The sequence below is a fragment of the Semicossyphus pulcher genome, unplaced genomic scaffold (genome assembly GCF_022749685.1).
Source record: "Semicossyphus pulcher isolate SPU_LCO1_2020_fin unplaced genomic scaffold, fSemPul1.0.p SCAF_28, whole genome shotgun sequence".
NCBI classification, from domain to species: Eukaryota; Metazoa; Chordata; class Actinopteri; order Labriformes; family Labridae; genus Semicossyphus; species Semicossyphus pulcher.
In genome coordinates, this window is record NW_027211702.1 from 4,751,131 (window position 1) to 4,769,143 (window position 18,013).

At 40.6% G+C, this 18,013-nt stretch overlaps 1 protein-coding gene across 3 annotated transcripts in view; it reads left to right on the forward strand.

Annotated features, from left to right (window-relative positions):
* Window positions 1-18,013, forward strand: part of rab27b (RAB27B, member RAS oncogene family) — a 66,121-nt gene that overhangs the window by 30,424 nt on the left and 17,684 nt on the right. Inside the window, exon 1 of one of the 3 annotated variants that reach the window (XM_069677195.1) lies at window positions 2,697-2,810. The exons of 1 other annotated variant lie outside the window; for it this stretch is intronic. The gene's annotated coding sequence lies outside the window, so the exon portion shown is untranslated. Of the gene's footprint in view, window positions 1-2,696; window positions 2,811-8,133; window positions 8,170-18,013 lie in introns of those variants that run through there. One more of the 3 variants, XM_069677194.1, reaches the window with a different exon arrangement.

Consider the following 18,013-nt stretch of genomic DNA (forward strand, 5'->3'; position numbering starts at 1 on the left):
CATTTTCGGGAGTGCAGTGCATGTGTGAAAGGGGCCTAAGTATAACAAAGGATTTTAGTCAGCTAGGCTTAAGTTAGCATCACCGCCAACTTTTTATTTATTTTTTAGATTATTTTTGGCCCTTTGTCTTTATTGGATAAAGTGAAGGTAGAAAGGAAAAATGGAAAGAGGGAGTGTGGATGACGAGCACCAGAGATGTGGACTTGGACTCGAGTCGACTCGAGTCACTGTTTTGATGACTTGCGACTTGACTTGACAAAAAATAAATGACTTGAGACTCGACTTGGACTTGAGGCATGATGACTCAGATGACTTGAGTGTGATCATAAGTTTATGTCTAGCTATCAAGTTTGTACGCAGCACAAACTGGGAATCATGATTGGACGACTCAAAAAGCTCCCCGGTATGAGATGTCATGATCGGATGACTGGCTGTCAGTCAAACTCCTTGCTATGGCAACACGCAACATCAAAGCCCCCACTACCTGATGTTTTTTCCCTCATCAGTCGTACTCGTTACTACTCAATAGGGTCTCAGAGCAGACCATCATCATGGCTGCGTCTGTGCCAAGATAATACAGATACAATTCAGTGTCATACTTTTTGAACAGGTTATATAAGTTGGCCAATAATATCATTATTAGACGAGCTGCTAACACCTCGTCTTTTCTCTTTATAAAGACCGGATACTACAGGTAAGAGTGCTGGACATAACCCGTGACTTGACTTGCCTTGCACAAGAAAAATGGCTTGAGACTTGGAGCAAATAACTTGAGACTTACTAGGATTTGAGCAAAGATGACTTGGTCACAACACTGTCGAGCACTGAAAGACCAGATTCTAACTCGGGGCCGATGCGGCGAGGACTCCAGCTGTATGTGAGGCTGAAGCTCTACCAACTGAGCTAAACTGGTGCTACAACATTACAATAAGAAACAGCTTCATTCAGTGTTTTTATTACCCAGTTTGTATGTTGTGAAAAGAAGAGTTGTCGTCTTTAATGTGGCAGCCCTAGTTTGAATTCAAACAAAATAGATTGTTGCTGTTCCTGTCAGCTTACAACACGTCAGTCATTACCTCAGTGTTTGTGTCTGCTTTGGATAACAATTAATAGTGGTGCATTTCCTCCATTAAATATTTTGCTTTCTTACTTCCTGTTCTACCACTACTGACACACACACATACACACACACACACACACACACACACACGCACACACACACACACACACACACACACACACACACACACACACACACACCCTTATCAGTTAGTAAATGCAGAGCAGGTCAGCCTCAGGTCATGTTGGTGGAGGAAACTGTGTGTGTCTGTGTGTTCGCAGCTAGCTTACACTGGTTCAGCTCCACCCTCTTATTACACAGAAAAACAGAGAGAGAGAGAAAGATGACAGAGAGGGAAGAGGGGAAGAAGCAGTTAACCAGTCTTCTAACATTCCAGCAGTCAGTGTTTGAGTAAGTTACTGTAGTTAAGTTTAAGTTGGTCTGGAAGTGAGTCCTTGTGGGCAGTTTATCAATTTTCTAGAAATTCTATTGGTTTTTGTTTAGCAAGTAAGAAACCAGCTCCTGGTTAAAACAGGTAAAAATAAACTTAGTTATTAAGTTAGTTGGGGTAGTTAAGTTTCAATTGTGTCTTTTAGGGAGTCACTACTACCTTTTAGTGTTTATTGTTGAGGTTATACTGAAAACTAACTAACTGAATTATTCAGCAACCTGTCTAACAATTCAACTAGTCAACCACTGGTTGAAACTAGTCAAGTAAAAGTTTTTTGGTCAGTCAGTTATTTAGTTGGCGAAAAAAGTCTTTCATTTGACTTTGACAGCTGACCAGCTAGTCAACCATTTAGCCAGTTAGACAGCTGGTAAGTTGGTCAGTTGGTTAGTGAGGCAGTTTGTAAGTTTTAAGTGGTTTACACGCTGTTGGTCAGTTGGTTAATTATTTCAGTCTTCAGGTTAGTTAATTAAGTTAAGTTAGTCGGACAGTTAGTGAGTCCTTCCATTGGGCACTTTTTCAGATTTATTCTTTACTCTTTCTTTATCCTGGTTAGAGACAACTAGTAAACTACTGGTTGAAACTGGTCAACAAAGCATTTGATTAGTATTTCAGTTGTTTGTGTAGCCGGTCATTAAGTTGCGAGTCTTTTCGTCTGTCAGTTTTTTCAGTTTGTTGTCAGCCGACTAGTCAACTACGGCTCGAAACTGGTCAACACTGATCACTGGTAAACCATTGATTTAGTTAGTCAGTTAGTGGTATTGGTAGTTAGTTCTTAAAATATTGAAAAAAGTCTTTTAGTTTCTCTGTCACTTTTTGGTTCGGTGTTTTTTTTAGAAAACTTAACCAGTTAAGCTTTTCAAACAGCTGGTTAGTTGGTCAGTTGGGTAGTTTAAAAGATTTGTATACTGGTTATTCAGTTAGTTCTTTGTTGAGATGGACAGTCGGGTGATTGCTCAGTCTTTCATTCAGTTATTCAGGCAGAACTTAATTCAGTGGGTTAACCACTAGTCTGCAAGCTAGAGTCGTTAAACTAGTCATCCTCCCATCCCTGCAGACAGACAGTCAGTCAGCTGGTAGGAGAGGGGAGGGGCTCTCTGCTCTGCTGCCTCCAGCTGAATGGTAGTCAGTCATCCAGTCATCCAGCCTCCCACTCAGTCACTCCCTCAGTCAGTCAGGCAGTCAGTCGGTCGGTGAGTCTGTGGGTGTAGATGCAGGGCTGCTGGTCAGCTGCTCTGGACGGCTGGTATCTCCACGAGGATCTCGCACTGTTGAATCAGCTGAGGAGCCGCTGACTGAGAGGTAAGACGCTCAGACGCTCAGCAGTTTGTTTGTGCAAGTTGTTTTCAATGCTGTTTGCTGACTTTTGTAGGCATGTGACAGGCTGCAGGCAGGAAGGGTTTGTGTACAGATGTAGAGATCAAAACACAGAACTAAAAGTTATTAGGAGGGAATTTTATGGAGCTTCTGAGAGTATTTGTCTGTGTGGAATTTACTCACACCCTTTTCTACAAGTAGATAACTGTTGCTGTGTTGTTGCGTTCAGCTGCATCATCCAGGCAGCTTGTTATCTGGGCTCTGAGCGTCCGAGCGATGTAAGCTGCTCATAAATCTTCTCTCATTCTCAGTCTCATGATAGTGGAGATTTTCTCTGCTGCTACATCTTGTTGTATTAGGCAACATTGCACCAGTTTGACTTCTAGTTGTCTTTTATTCATCCATTTTTTGGGAAGCTTGTCTTTTATCATCCTAAATGAGAAGCAGCTTTGCTAAAGTTAATCAGGAAGTACGTCTGGTGAGTAAAATAATTCATTACAAGCAGGAAAAAAAACATTTCATCAGGCTTTAAAGAACAAGGAAAAGATTGAGTTATCTCTAGCCTTTGGCACAAAAAATGATGACACCTTTACAAACCTGGTCGTCCTGTTGCAAAGCACATTGATGGTGTTGTAGAAATAAGCTCCTGAAGTTTAGTGATTTTTCAAAGTCAGCCACCTTGAAACGCTTTACACAGTGTCTCTTCAGTAAAAGGCAGAGAGGAGTGAGGAGAAAAAGTCAGACCAAAACTTCACTCAGGTGAAAACATCACTCAAAACTAATTTGCACTTACTGGCCTTTGTTGAAACCTTGAGGGAGGCTTTGAAGGCACAAACTGGACTTAAATGTCTTTTTTGTGCCCTATCTTTGAGGCCCTGTAACACCAGCACTTAAAACTGCTTATGGAAAGGAAACAGTCGTACTAATCCGCCGTTTAAAAAATGCTGTGGGTTGTACTGTCCTGTTCTGTTCGTGAGCGAGCTTGTGCCTCTGTTACGTGACGGTCAGGAAGCTGGACAGCTCAGAGAGTTATTGTGACTGACCAGCACTAGGTGTTTCAAGCTGCCCGTTAGCCATTTCTCTCCAGCTACAGGGTTTCACCAAGTAGCCCTGCGATTGTTATACATACAGGAAGTCACAAAGATTCTTGAGGACTAACGGATAACATTTTCTGTGCCACTTCCTCGTCTGCAGGCACTGAAATGCACAGATTTTGATTTGACAGTTGCGATAAAGAGTACAGCTGGCATTTTTCTTACTCTCTACTAAAGCCAACAGTATTTTTTAAACATTAACAAGTGCTTCACCAACACTTTAGCTTATTCGTCTGTCGGCCAGTTGCCACTCCCAAACTCATCAAATATGGCCGCTCGGTCAGTCACAGAAAGCTGGGTACTCTCTACAAGAAAATCAAACCTTTTGAGGCTGATGTTTTGATGGTTCTAAAGATGATCTCTCCAGATGTGAGGGACGTTAAGAGTGATTTTACTTCCCCCGATCTTCTCGGAAAAACATTGTGGCCGCATTTCAAATCGTATATATCAAACATGTTCAATATTTATGATCCGTTATCCTGTTGTGTGGGGGGGGGACCGCGAGGACAGCCGAGCATGCACTCTGTTGATCGTCACGTGGAACCAAACGATAGCCAATCAGGAAGTACAACAACTGCAGCCATGGCGACAAAAGCAAACGTGAAACATGTACAGCCCATGTTCAAGCCGTCTCCACCACTTCATTCTCAGTAAAAAGTCCCAAAACTATCATCTCCAATTCTTCCTGCCTGTCGTCCGCCATGTTTTTTTACTCTAAAGTCTTGTTTGACCGCAAGAGATTTAGTGAGATTTCCAGTTGGGAGAATCTGACTCTGGTTGTTGGTGAATAAATCCGGGACTTCCCACTGGTCGAAAAACCCACTAACCCACTAACTGCTTCGTGGGAAAGGTTCCAGTCGGCATTCAGACCCGGGTCAAATGACTCTGCGGTAGACCCGGGTAATTATTGCCTCGGCTCCGATCGGCTTTGATGGGAACATAAAACCCGTGTTGTCGCTAATCTCCGCCCCCTTTCCAGTGCAATGCTATGCTCAGTCGGTAACTCCTTCTCACTCCATCTCAGCTACAAATTCTGACCGTCTCTGTCCAAGCAGCGCTCAAACATCGTTCCAAATTTTATCGTTGCTCTCCACACACTACAGGAGCAAAACTGTTCAATCTATCGTTATTTGTCGTCATGTGTGGGCTCTCACACTTCTTTTAGTGTGTGCCTTACTCATGTATGTTCATCAGTCGCAAACACAAACCACGATCCTTTTCCCAAACCTAGCCATTTAGGTAGTTCTGGTGCCTAAACCTTGAAAGTCAAGCCGGACATTGCTTATTTATTATTTATTTATCTTTTCTTAGCCGTTTTATTTTGAAAGTAAAACAGGATGTTGCTGCTGAGCCCTGCATGTGCAATACAGGCGCCAGAGAGGCACCTAGATTGTCATATTTCCAAGCACAGGGCCACTGACCGAGCAGCTATACCCGACAAGTTGGGAGTAAAAAGGCGATGTCTCTGTGCCACAGAGCTCTGCGGCTGGGGCACTTCTTTAGGGTGGGTCACATGTTGTTTTTACCATGGCCACAGTTTATTTTGAGTCACTCCCTCATACGCCGTCCTGCTGCTCTAAATGCTCACGAGAGAATCCAATTTGTATTAATCTGACACTGAAAATGGTCCCATCAAGTTAAGTATTTGCTCCCATTTAAAGTTTGCTTAAAATGTTTATTTTTAAGGGACTTTTTGAACAATGGAAAGATATAAATAAATAAAAGATTTACATTTTCAGGAGGAACCGACGGGTTTGGGGCTAAGAGGAAAACAAAGCAAGGTGATGTACTGGGAGGAAAACTGGAAAGACATCTTTTGTTTTTCACCTTTTCATTTGATTTGTTGACAAAAACAGCAATCGAACATCAGCCATATCCTTGAGGAGACTAAAGTCGTCTTTTCTTCAGTCTGTCCTTTTTTTAAGTTCCTAATTCCACCAGACAGAACATATAATTCACTAATTTGCTGTTAAACGTGTCTGATGAGTGTAGAAATACTGACGCTGTGATGTATGAAACCATTACATTTACTAACAGCTGAATTAAAGCTGAATGTGTGCTCTCTTGGTCAGGTCTCGCACCAAACACAGATTTTAATCTGTCTGGAAAAATAAATGTTACATAAAAAAGTAAAAACCAGGATGCATTATTTCCTGAACATTTTTGAATGTGACATGTGAAGTGAACTGGAAGTCTAACACTCTGTGATCGAGCTTCTCATGCTGCAGAAGAAAAACAAAACCCACCATCTTTGTTTAAACAGTATTACCTTAAAACTGGTTTGACTGCAGAGAGGAAATTTATCATCAGTCATTTAAACTGTCATTTAAAGCCTGTTAGATATCACACAACTGTATTCAGCTGCAGAGTTATGATGGTGATGAAAGTGTATCTGATTCACCTTTCAGAGACGTTTCCTCTTTTGTGATTTAAAACTCTGGAGTAAATATTTGACTGTGACACGCATAGCGCTGAAAACACGGAGGCCATTTTGGAAACAAACCCACATGATGTTTTCTTCTTCTTGTGTGTGAAAGCGCCTGTGGGAACCAAACACTGAACCGTGTCAGTGTTGTTTCTGGCTCTCAGGCAAACTTTGAGGCACTTCAGAAGAAAACATGTTCTTGATGTTAATGAGATGTTAAAGCTTTAAGATGCCGTGTTTGTTATTGTCTCAGTGCTGAGGCTGTAAAATGACCTACATAAAACACAAATTACCACTCAGAAAAGAGCAGCTTCGATTGATCAATTCAACTGAATTCATATTTTACTGGAATGAAAGTTTCAGGAACTGTTTTGCCAAAGCATCACTGTAGAAATTAATTGATTGAATATATTATCACAAACTTGGAAAATATGAAGTAATAATAAGAAAAGTAATTTATTCAAATTATTAAACTATTTAAAACAATGAAACAAAATACAAAAATAAAAACATCAAAAATAAAACACTATTTTCCTCAGGCTATGGCTTCTTGTTTATGATGAAGTTAAGCTAACTTTTCAGTATAAATGCTTCAAAAGACAAAAGCATTTTTGAAATTATAAGATAATTAATAATAATAATAAATAATATAATAGTTGTAAAAACAAAACACAGCTGCAACCAAAGTGTTTTTGTGTGAAACAACATAACCAGCTGAGATGTTATTTATTTATTTATTACGCTCTCCTCTCTGTGTCTGTGTTCAACAAGTCAGGCAAGTGACATATTGGAAGCATAAAACTCCTGTTTATTCACAGTGGAGGACAGAGACGTGTGTGTCTCTGGTTGTGTGTTTGTGCACGATAAAGTCCATCCATCCATTATCTATACCACTTATCCTGTTCATGGTCGCGGGGGGCTGGAGCCTATCCCAGCTGTCATTGGGGGAAAGGCGGGGTTACACCCTGGACTGGTCGCCAGTCAAACACAGGGCTGACACATAGAGACAGACAACCTTTCTCACTAACACCTACACCTATGGGCAATTTAGAGTCACCAATTAACCTTACGAGCATGTCTTTGGACTGTGGGAGGAAGCCGGAGACCCCGGAGGGAACCCACGCATGCACAGGGAGAACATGCAAACTCCGTACAGAAAGGGGTTTTTGAACCAGTGACCTTCTAGCTGTGAGGCAACAGCGCTAACCACTGCACCACCGTGCAGCCCCATGATAAAGTCATAGAATAATAAAGTGTTTTTACATATATAATATCTCCACGGTCATACAAATATGTATAAAAAAACACGGATGCATGGATGTACCGTATTCATCCAAAACTAACAAGTTCTTGTGGTGCATCAGCAGATACGGAATTTCACTATAGATATATTGGAGTATGAAAATACTGAGCAATGAGGTAGGCAGGCGTTCACAAACCTTTTTGCAAACTCATAGCAGGAGCTGAACCGAGTGACGTTTTTGATTCAGAGATTACATGCAACAGAAGCTCTGTACGGCAGCAACAGGAAGCCTCAGTTTATCAGTAAATTAACAAAACACGTAATGTAGCAGCTGCATGTTAGAAACTTTAATTGCATCAGTTTCTTCTTAAAGCTCCAAAATAAATAATTATAAAGCTCTACATTGTCCTCACTCAGACTGTGACTATCTGTGTTTCAGTTTGCCTGACGTTGGGTTTGCAGATGCCGCTGATGTTGTGGGCAGGGGTCTGTGTAAACCACTTCCTGTGGGCAGTAAGGGTAGTAGAGTAAGCTGGGCCACAGAGAAGGACCTCAGCAGCATCACGTCTGCAGCAGTCACAGGTTACATTTTATGGCAGCAAATTATAGCTGTAATAATTTGAATCTTACAGTAGAAACCAGATTGTGAATCAATACTGAATTCTTATTATTTAAATTAAAATCTGACTGAAATGATATTGCTTGTAGGTTTGCATTTTTCTCCTTTCATATTGCTGTATACAACAGAACAAGTACGTCAATACAGATATATTTGTGACAGGCCGATACTAGCTTTGATACAAACTTCTATAGAGATTACTCTCTTCAACATGGCTGGATGAGTCGTATTCCTGGACAAAACTAATAGTGAAATGAAAGAGTTGCTGTGAAAGGGGTCAAAGGTCACATGATTTCCATTTTGCCTGCAGACACCAGGCAGTGATTAGAAGTAAAGATTTACTCTGTGGACTGTTTGAAGAATGATTAGTGACATGAAAGTGAAAGAAATAATAAGTATGTATTATATAGCTTCAATGGTGAGGGTGAACACTTATTTACGTTTGTATTACATTGGTAAGATTCAAGGATTTTTAAGTATGGAGGAACACAAGTGTCACTGAAATAGTAGAATTCAATTGTTCAATAACTTATTACACAATATTTGTTTATTAAATAATGTTTTCTTCTGTAAATTAACACTCTGCATAACAAATGTATTCATTTTAGAAAATATATTTTTAATGGCAAAAAAAGAAGAATTCCAAAAAAGATTTTGCTAATTTAATTTTTGAGCTTTACAAAACAGCATAAAACGGTCAAAAAATACATCAAGAGTTTCTGAAGAAAAGAAATGGAAAGCAGAGCTTTAAGAGACTTAAATAAAACAAGTAATAAATCAAGTTGAATATCTTAAAATTAACTTATATCTCTATTTCTGAGAACAAGTCCTCCGTGCCTGTGAAAGAAAATAAAAGACATGACTCAAAGCTCACATGGGTCCAGAAAAGGTCACAAAGGAAAACTTTAATCAGATTGAGAAGCAGCAAAACAGAATGGTAGTGATCATTAGATGTAGCACGCAGCACTGAATGCTTCTACTTGTGCTACATATTTCACTTATTTGCTGTTAGTAAAAAACAAACTTTTTATATGCAAGTGATTGAAACATGTGACAGGAGGCTATTGCTGGTGCTACATACAAAAAAAAAGGACAAACCCACAAGTTAAGTAGTGAAGCTCGTAAGTGAAGCTACCTAATAAAGTAATAGTATATCAGTATATGACGATAAAACATGAACGTTCAGAGGCGCAGTGATCAGTTTGCTTTAGGACCCAGAAAACACCCGAGGAAAGGACGGATGCTCCAGCTGTTCATGATGCTGTGTGCTTTACTGTCCCGGGGCAAACAGCAGGACCACAGACTCAATCAGCTGACTGATCACATGACCTCCAACTCAATAAACAGTCAACCAGAGTAGATTTAAACAAAAGAAGAGCAGAACACAGAATTTGGTTTGGGAGAAAGGAACAGAGTTAAGTAGAAACACAGAAGAGAGTATTGATAGTTTCTGACAATAGACTTGTTACAGTGAAACCTCAAAACAACAGCATTCTTAAGCTGCACCAGTTCAGACTTGTGGTATTGTGCCTACACTGGCTCTCTGTTATGACTGAGCGTTACAATCAAAGGAAAAGAAGCTAGTGTTATTAGTTACACTTGTGCTACCATCAAACATTGATATTAGTTGTAGGTATTTGTGCTATCATTTTTAGCTACCCCTGTGGTATCATGTTTTTAGTAACACCTGTGCGATCATTGATGTTTTAGGTTATAAGCTAACTGTGCTAATGTTTCCAGTTTCCCCTGTACTATTATTTATGTTATTATCTACATTTGTGCTATGATTTGTGTTACTAGTCAGATCTCGGCTATTATTGAAATTTCAAGCTACAGCTGTGCTATCACCAAGCCTGCATGATACGACAAAACTGTGACGTGCAGTTAAGTTGTTTAAAGTTGTAATCTCGAGGATCTCAATTTTGTTCTCTTTGGTGGGAGCACACTTCCCAGATATCCAGACAGCGCTGCATGTGTGACGTCCACGGTCGGCTCCGGTTGTAACTCTTGATTTTCCTGGCTGACGGTCGCTTTCCTTTTCAGACTGTTTGCTTCATCTGAGCGTCGAGTTTGTTTCTTTTTCTTTGGATTTTCACTTCTTGTTGAAGTTGTATCTGTAGTCATCCATCTTTTCTTTGTTTGTTCAGCCATAGTAGATTACTGTTTACTCGCAACACTTGCAGAGAGCGGAAAAGCTTCAAGATTATCACTTTAATATTGAGTTGATGAGATAAAACTCTGCATGTTTTACACACTACCTGTATGTGCAACATGTCCTTGCTGAATCCAAAATGTATCCAAAAAGATGGAGGCTTTTTTCACTGCTAAATTGACACCAGTTAATCTGAGGGTAGTCTATAGCTAGCTTGGGTTTCATCTGATAACGTCCAAATTATACCGGTGCAATCATATCATACATCTATGAGCATGTTTTTGTGACACTGTGGTGGGTGGGGGCATGCCCCCACGCAAGAAAATTGTGTACATATTAAAGTTCCTTTATCTGGTTCTTCATAGATCCAGCCATTTAATTTGGCTCTCAGCATTGTTCTCTGTGACTCGACAACATTTGTTGTATAGATATGTGTGGTGATGATACAGTGAAAAAGTCACAGCCACAAAGCAAGCCGCCAGATATGTCAGTCACCCTGAATACCCCTCATTTGCATATGTAGCAGCTTTATGCATACATGTGTTTGTGTCACTTCAATTTGAGCTTTTCCAGTTTCAAACAAGCTTTTCCCTGCATAATGTAAGTGTTCATGGTGCCATGATGCACTGTGAGGCTTACTGAAAAATAGTTGAATCGAGATATGGGGTAAAAACCCTCTTTCTTGTACCTTCACATATCACATGTATAGCACCCTCGCTGCACACAGTTGTTGCTCAGTGGTTTGTTTTTCCTCCGTTTGTTGCGTACATGCTCACAGCTGTGAAATGTAACCAGGTTAAATTTAAATCTTCAGCACTATTGGAGTCATGAGACCTGCCGGGTGCAGCACAATGCTCACTTGTGTCTCTCCACATTAGTTTGATTCCACAATAACAGCGTTCTGTGTGGATTGTGTCTGATTGGGTTTCATGTGGCTGGATTTAACAGAATTTAGGTGCTGCACTTGAAAGATTCATGGCAGGAATTTGAAGAGCCTTGAGAGATGCTCTTGTTAAAGTATGACTTGTCAGTGGCTCCGTTGTGTTGTCAATCTCCCTTTTATGAACATTAGCGGTGTGATTCCTTTGCTCTGGCCGTCACAGAAACCCTTCGTCGATCCAACGAACAGGCACGATACGTTTTTAGATCACTTCCTCTGCAGCAGCTCAGAAGAATCAGACAGTGAAGAAATGGAAACGGGATAAGCTGTGAGCTAGAGCACTGCTGTGTTAAACAACCACAGAGTGAAGACAGCGCAGCATATTGGTTGAGATGATAATGTCACAGGTTTTAGAGTAAACACAATCTGTTCAGTCACTGGTCCTTATGTGATGTTGTTGGAGTGGAGAAAAAGTAATGACACGCAAGTCTGGCATTTTATCGCCTTTTAATAATCACAATTCATGCTGGATTTAAATATTTTATCACAGTTTCAAGAAGCCTTTTCTTTAATCTTGGAAAGCAGTTGCAAACCACTCAGCCCAAAAAAAGTTGTCCACCTAAAAATGTTGGTCCTACCATTCATGGAAGGATGTCAATACCAGGGTCATGTCCAGATATTGTTGGTTGGAATGTCGACATTTTTTTGGACTAAGTAAGTCATCTAAAAGGTTTGTCCCCTGTGCATGAAAATGCTCCATAAATTTTAATGCCAAAACTTTGTTGGCATTTTAACCATCCTAGGGGAATATTAGTCAGCTCCATTAGTCAACCACTATGATTCATAATATTTCAGCAACTATTGAATGGATTCCCAGGAGATGAACTTTACCCTCAAATTCCACAGGATCCGTCTTCAGCGTTTTCCGTGTCGCCGTTACCTCTGGAGTCGATCGTGCCCATTCAAGTCAATGCTCATGATTCCACAGCACGCGCCGTGGTCCGCATGCGGCGCGTCCCAGAAGCGTCTCTCCGCTCTGCTCTGCTAAAGATACGCGCCGAGTCTATTTTTGACGGAGGCCACTTCAAACACGTGTCAAGCTGAACAGAGCAGATCGTTCCAAACAGGAAGTCACACACGAAAGCAGCATACAGCATCCGGTCATTTCAAAATAAAACACCATGTACAGACCGGTACAGACCGTTGTTTTCACAACAACAACACACTGTAATCTTGAAGAAAGAACACTTTGAATTAAGTAGTGTACTCAGCCATGGTAGAAGCACCAAAATCACAGAATGATCTCCAAATGAGGTCAACCTTGGAGGTGCAAAATGAACTGTTGTTTGTGTGTTGCTCTGTTTAACATTGATGTTAAATTCTCGCGCAATAACGTAGTTCTCCCGCGATCTTATGATCAGGCGAATCCAGCTGCTTGGGTCAGCGTTCCGTTCTATGATGGGAGGTGTGGTTAACCATTTAAAACTACACGACCAAAGTTCTAAGCTTAATCCAAAGGCACTTGGACTTTGTTGAAGTAGTAGAAATTTCGACACGATGGACTCCGGAGGTCACGGCGCACACACGCGCAGGAGACGGATCCTGTGGAATTTGAGGGTTAGTTTGTTGGTGTGCACTCTGTCTTAAGATAGGGGTTGTTTATATTTTTCAAACATTGAAAAAGGATCAAAATGTCGTCCTTCTAAATGTTTTTGGACTGGAGTAAGTGTGCAGGCGTTTCCTGTTTTCAATCATTATGATGATCCCTTAACTTACTTCTTACTACACCTTCATCAGCTCAATATTTCATTTTGTTCAGCTCATGACTAAAACTAATTCCCCTAAGCGTACTTTGTGTTGAGTGCTAATAAACACATCTTAGCATGCTAAGAAGTTAAAGAAGATGAAGTATATTTCTGCTAAGCTTAAGGACGTTAATAATTTTAGTACGATCATGTTAGCTTCCTGACCACTGTTCCTATATAAAGCCTCGCACAACCATTGCCCAGCCATGACTGTGAGGACGTTTTTAGTCTTATCATTTATCACACCCATTGGAGACCATGAATATCCATAAATAGATTTTCATTAATCTGGACATTATTTGTTGGACTTTTTGCTTTGGGCCTGTTGGATTGATAAAATGACTCGCCAATCATCCATCGCCACCATCTTCTCACTTGACGGCTGATTGTTGCATGAATTAAAAACTATTTTCACACAAGCCACAAAATATCAAACCTTATCTACCAAAATATCAGAGTAACTCCAGATTTAAGTCTAGAACCTCAATAGGAACCCTCACTCCTGCACCCCCTCAGTCATCCTCCTCTACCTCCCAGTACTCCCCACATCCATGTTGACCTTTCAGCTCCAGCTGTGTGCGCTCTCTGTACAGATGTTTCCCATCCCCTGCTGTGGGATTAAGAAGGAATAGAGGAAGCCATGTCGGGACTCACAGAGGGATGGATAAATGGATACAAACAGATACACCTGAGCCTTTAAACCAGGACAAAATACCAGACCTGTGGATAAAACGTTTTGTTTTTGCACACACAGAGGACAGCGTGTTCATGTAGCTGTAAGAATAGCTGTGAGTAATGTTAGTAATTGGAGTTTTTGTGTGGAGAAGCGGTCCCCAGCTGGCCACCCGGTTCCTGTTTAGATCCACTCATTGATCTTCCTGCTGTGTCGTCTCAGATGTGCCTCTCTGTTTTGCTAAGTGGGTCTGAAATGCGGAAAGGTTTTGGACAATCACAGCGGGTAACCCTGGAGGACGTCTGGACAAATTGGATCATCAAGGGTCAATCTTCATCCATGTTAGCGGTTATTGATCGCTGCCTCTGCACAATAGATTGGTTAAAGGAAATAAAGGCTTAAAGTCTGCAGAACAGATGGAAAACAAATCAGATGTCTGGTCTGTTTAAGATGATTGGGAGGCCACAGCGCTCAAACATAAAGGTCCCTGACGAGTTTCTGCTGACATTTTACATCTAATAGATTATATGTCACAAAGGTTTTAAACAACAGTCTATAGGTAAACAGAAAACATGCAATTATGGTCATTTAGCTGAAAGGCTTTTTAGGCACTGACCAAAATGTGTCCTTATTAGGGATCGAGAAAACATTTTAAAGACATTATTACAATATTTTGAATGGCGTTATTGTATTGATATGTAGACACCAAGCAGCAATGTTTTGATATATTATAACAGTAATATTGCATAAACCATCCAAAGTTTTTGGTTATCAATAACGATTTATTTTTCAGTCTACTAAATCACTGTCAGTGTGATTGGTAGGAAGTTGGTAAAAACAAAGTTATATTTATTTAATTTCAATTAAACAATCTTTATCTCATTACATAAGACAGATGTTGACAATTTCTTCCATTGTGGACATAATTTGCAGTTAAAAATTGGCAATAGCAAGTCATTGCAGTAGATGTTCGGGAAATACTCAGCATCTTGCAAGATGTTTAAAATCCCGATAATGTTGTATCATGACCAGTGTTAGAAGTTACAAGGTATCCGCTACTACTCAGATTACTCTTTTGTAAGGTAACGCATTAGATCTGCAAGTCAAGTAATCTGTTATTTAGTTACTTTTTCATAAAAAGTAATCCTTCTTGGCAGGTAGCTGCGCACCAGCAGAAGGTAAATACAGCTGTGTCTGTGTGTATGTGTAGCTAGCTAACTCAACTAGTGAGATGGCAGAGAGGACAGCGTTTACTTTGTGGAAATGTACACATTATTCTGAATGTTTGGGCGAAAGGGACGAGAACAACATGATGCTGAAATATAAGCTGTGTCTGGAGGAGAAGTGCTCGTCAACTGTGAAGAGCTCGACCTCAAATTCAAGTGTCTGCAAGCTCAACACAGCTCCTCAACACAGCTCCACAACACTAGTGGGACTAAGGGCCTGTGTTGTATTGTTGTCATGGAAACAGCTGTGCCTCTGCCCAGTTCACTGTCAGATTGTTAGCATTATAAAGAGCTGTAAAGGTTATACTGTCATTCCTGTTATTAGGCTGCAGATTATGTTTCACAGATTATGGGCCGTAAACGAGGCTATGCAATGACAGTAGGTAGACGTACAGCAGGCCACACTCAGTCCTGACAATATGTAACCCACATGTGTAATGAGCAACAAAGGGGTGGGGGGGTGGGGGGGGGGTAATTTTTGGTAATGCAAAAGTAATCTAACACGTTGATTTTCTCAGGAGACAACGCAGTAACGTAACAAGTTAGTATTAAAAGTAACGTTACCCAACACGGATCGTGACCCAAGCATAGCAGTAGTATCGTATCGTTGGGCCTGTGATGAGACACACCACTCGTCTTTATCATTAATCTTTACGTACTCGTTGTTTAAATTGTTGAGTATAGTTCACTGAAGGAAAGACAAATAAAGCAGCCACATGTACCAGTAAACTACGTGTTTATATCCCAGTACAAAGGGAGAAAAAACCTTTTTATTATGTCTGGTTTTAGGAGGTGCTTCAGCCCCCTCAGCACTCTAGCTTCCTGCATCTGTGCGCTTGTGATTCAAGTCTAAAAAAACTCTTTTACTTCTCCTCAGGGAACTACTTAAAACCGCAGTGAGCATTTCCAATGAGAAGAGAGGGATTAATCCTGTTGGTGTTAATCAATAATTAACACAGCAAAGGCCAAGCAGCATCACCCCCGCTGTTTTCAGTACCAGAAGAGAGATCTTCAAAAACATCCACTCATATCCTTTTCTGGGATGTTTCTCTGTAAAAACCTTGTAATGTTGAAACCATCTCCTGACGACTTGTTGGTGGACTTAGATTTGACCGCTAAACTAAAGGGAGTTAAACAGCTAACATGTTGCGCAGCTTTAAACAAGAAATCTGAGTTTGCTCTGAGCCTTTAGTCTCATGAGAATAACTTCATGAGGAAATCTAACTTTGATTTGGAAGAAACTAACAAACTGATATGAATTATTTATTGATTTAATCCAAAGATTACTTGACATTATGTACAAAGATTGCCTGAGTGGCTTTATTTGCTTTGAAAGACGTTTAGTATGACTGATCAGGACGTCAAATCATGGCTGAAGTAGGTGTTCATCCAGTCTTTATGCAGTGTAGACAGATGGCTACTAGTCAGTAGGTGTGAACTCTCATCTTATGATTGAGTCATAAACGTGCTTCGTTCCTGCAAACAGACTGTAGGACTCCACACAATCTGAACTTCTCCTCGCTGTTTGTTCCAGATTAAAGTCTCAGTGTGTAATAAATCTGTGTGTTAGAGCAGCACGGCACTGAATGGTGGAAATTACACTCAGGGTCTGTCGGCTAGATTTATGCTTCTCCGTGGAGCCGTAGATTCCTCTGCTTGTGGACCTGATTTATACTGTGGTTCATGTTGGATTCAACCTGGTGATTGTAAAACAAAAAAAGATGGATGTGTTGTACTTAACCAGGTCGTGTTGTGCATCCATTATGTCGCTAAAGTGCTGTGGTGGAGAGCGACAAAGACATTTACAAGATCGAACAATTTATATGCGTTTTAACCGGATGAGATTACTGAATCTTTCTTCAACAAGAGCTACCAACAAGCTCTCCACACTGAGAGACGGAAAACACTATGTTGCTTTCAAAGTGACCAATTTCCTTTATAATTGTTCCTATTCACAAAACAGCATGGACAGAGGGATGTTGCCAGTGCAGAGGTATTAGGGAAGATACATTTTTAGTATGTAATACCAGAGGGGTGGCCTGGGCCCCCCTTGAAATCTGATTGGCCACCCCAAAATCCTAAGCTATGGCTATTTTCCTCGTCAGAGGCGGGACTTGTTGATGTTAAAATCAACTGTTAGGGCTGTGTTGGAGCAGTCTGTGAGTAGCTTTCTTTGCATTTCAATGTGGCACATTTCCTTAAGTCCTTAAAGAATGAAGCTTAGAAGAAAGGGTTAATTAAATGCTTTTCATTTGCTTGTGTGTGTGTGTGTGTGTGTGTGTGTGTGTGTGTGTGTGTGTGTGTGTGTGTGTGTGTGTGTGTGTGTGTGTGTGTGTGTGTGTGTGTGTGTGTGTGTGGACACATACTCCATGCCACCCCTGCATAAGTCAGTGCCCCAGTTGGGCCGCCCCAGTCAAAAAAGTCTGGATCCGCCCCTGCTTGATAGCTCTGCACAGGTAACATCCGTCTGTCTGTCTGTCCATGCCATTCTGTGAATGTGATACCTCAGGAACACATGGAGGGAATATCTTCATATTGGCACAAACTTACACTTGGACTAAAGTATGAGCTGATTAAATGTTGGTGTTCAAAGGGCAGAGACTACTATCCTTCTTGGCCACAACTAAAGGTTTCACAAGGAACTAAAGTTCACAAGGAAGAACCTGGTCATTTCGTCACGTGATGATTGATATTTCTTTCAAACATCAGACTAGATGCATCCCCTTAGTGATCTAAAAGATCAGAAAGAATTACAGGCTCAATCTGATAGTGTTCAAACCAATCGTGAAGCCCTCTTAGAGCATACTGCATGCAGGCAATTCATCTTGTTGGCTTGTGCTTTCTTTAAAGGGCGCACTCAGTATGTTTTCTTGTCACGTATTTATCAGACGTGTGAGAAAATATCTTGCACAGGAAGTCATTAACTGGACGTGCCTTCAGTTAGTGACATGATAGAGACGCATGGACATGTTTTATATCTGATACTTTAGACGTGAACGTTGAGTTTAATTCTTTGGAATAAAATAAATCTTAGAAAGTGTTTTAATACAACAAGTGCAATTACTCAAATA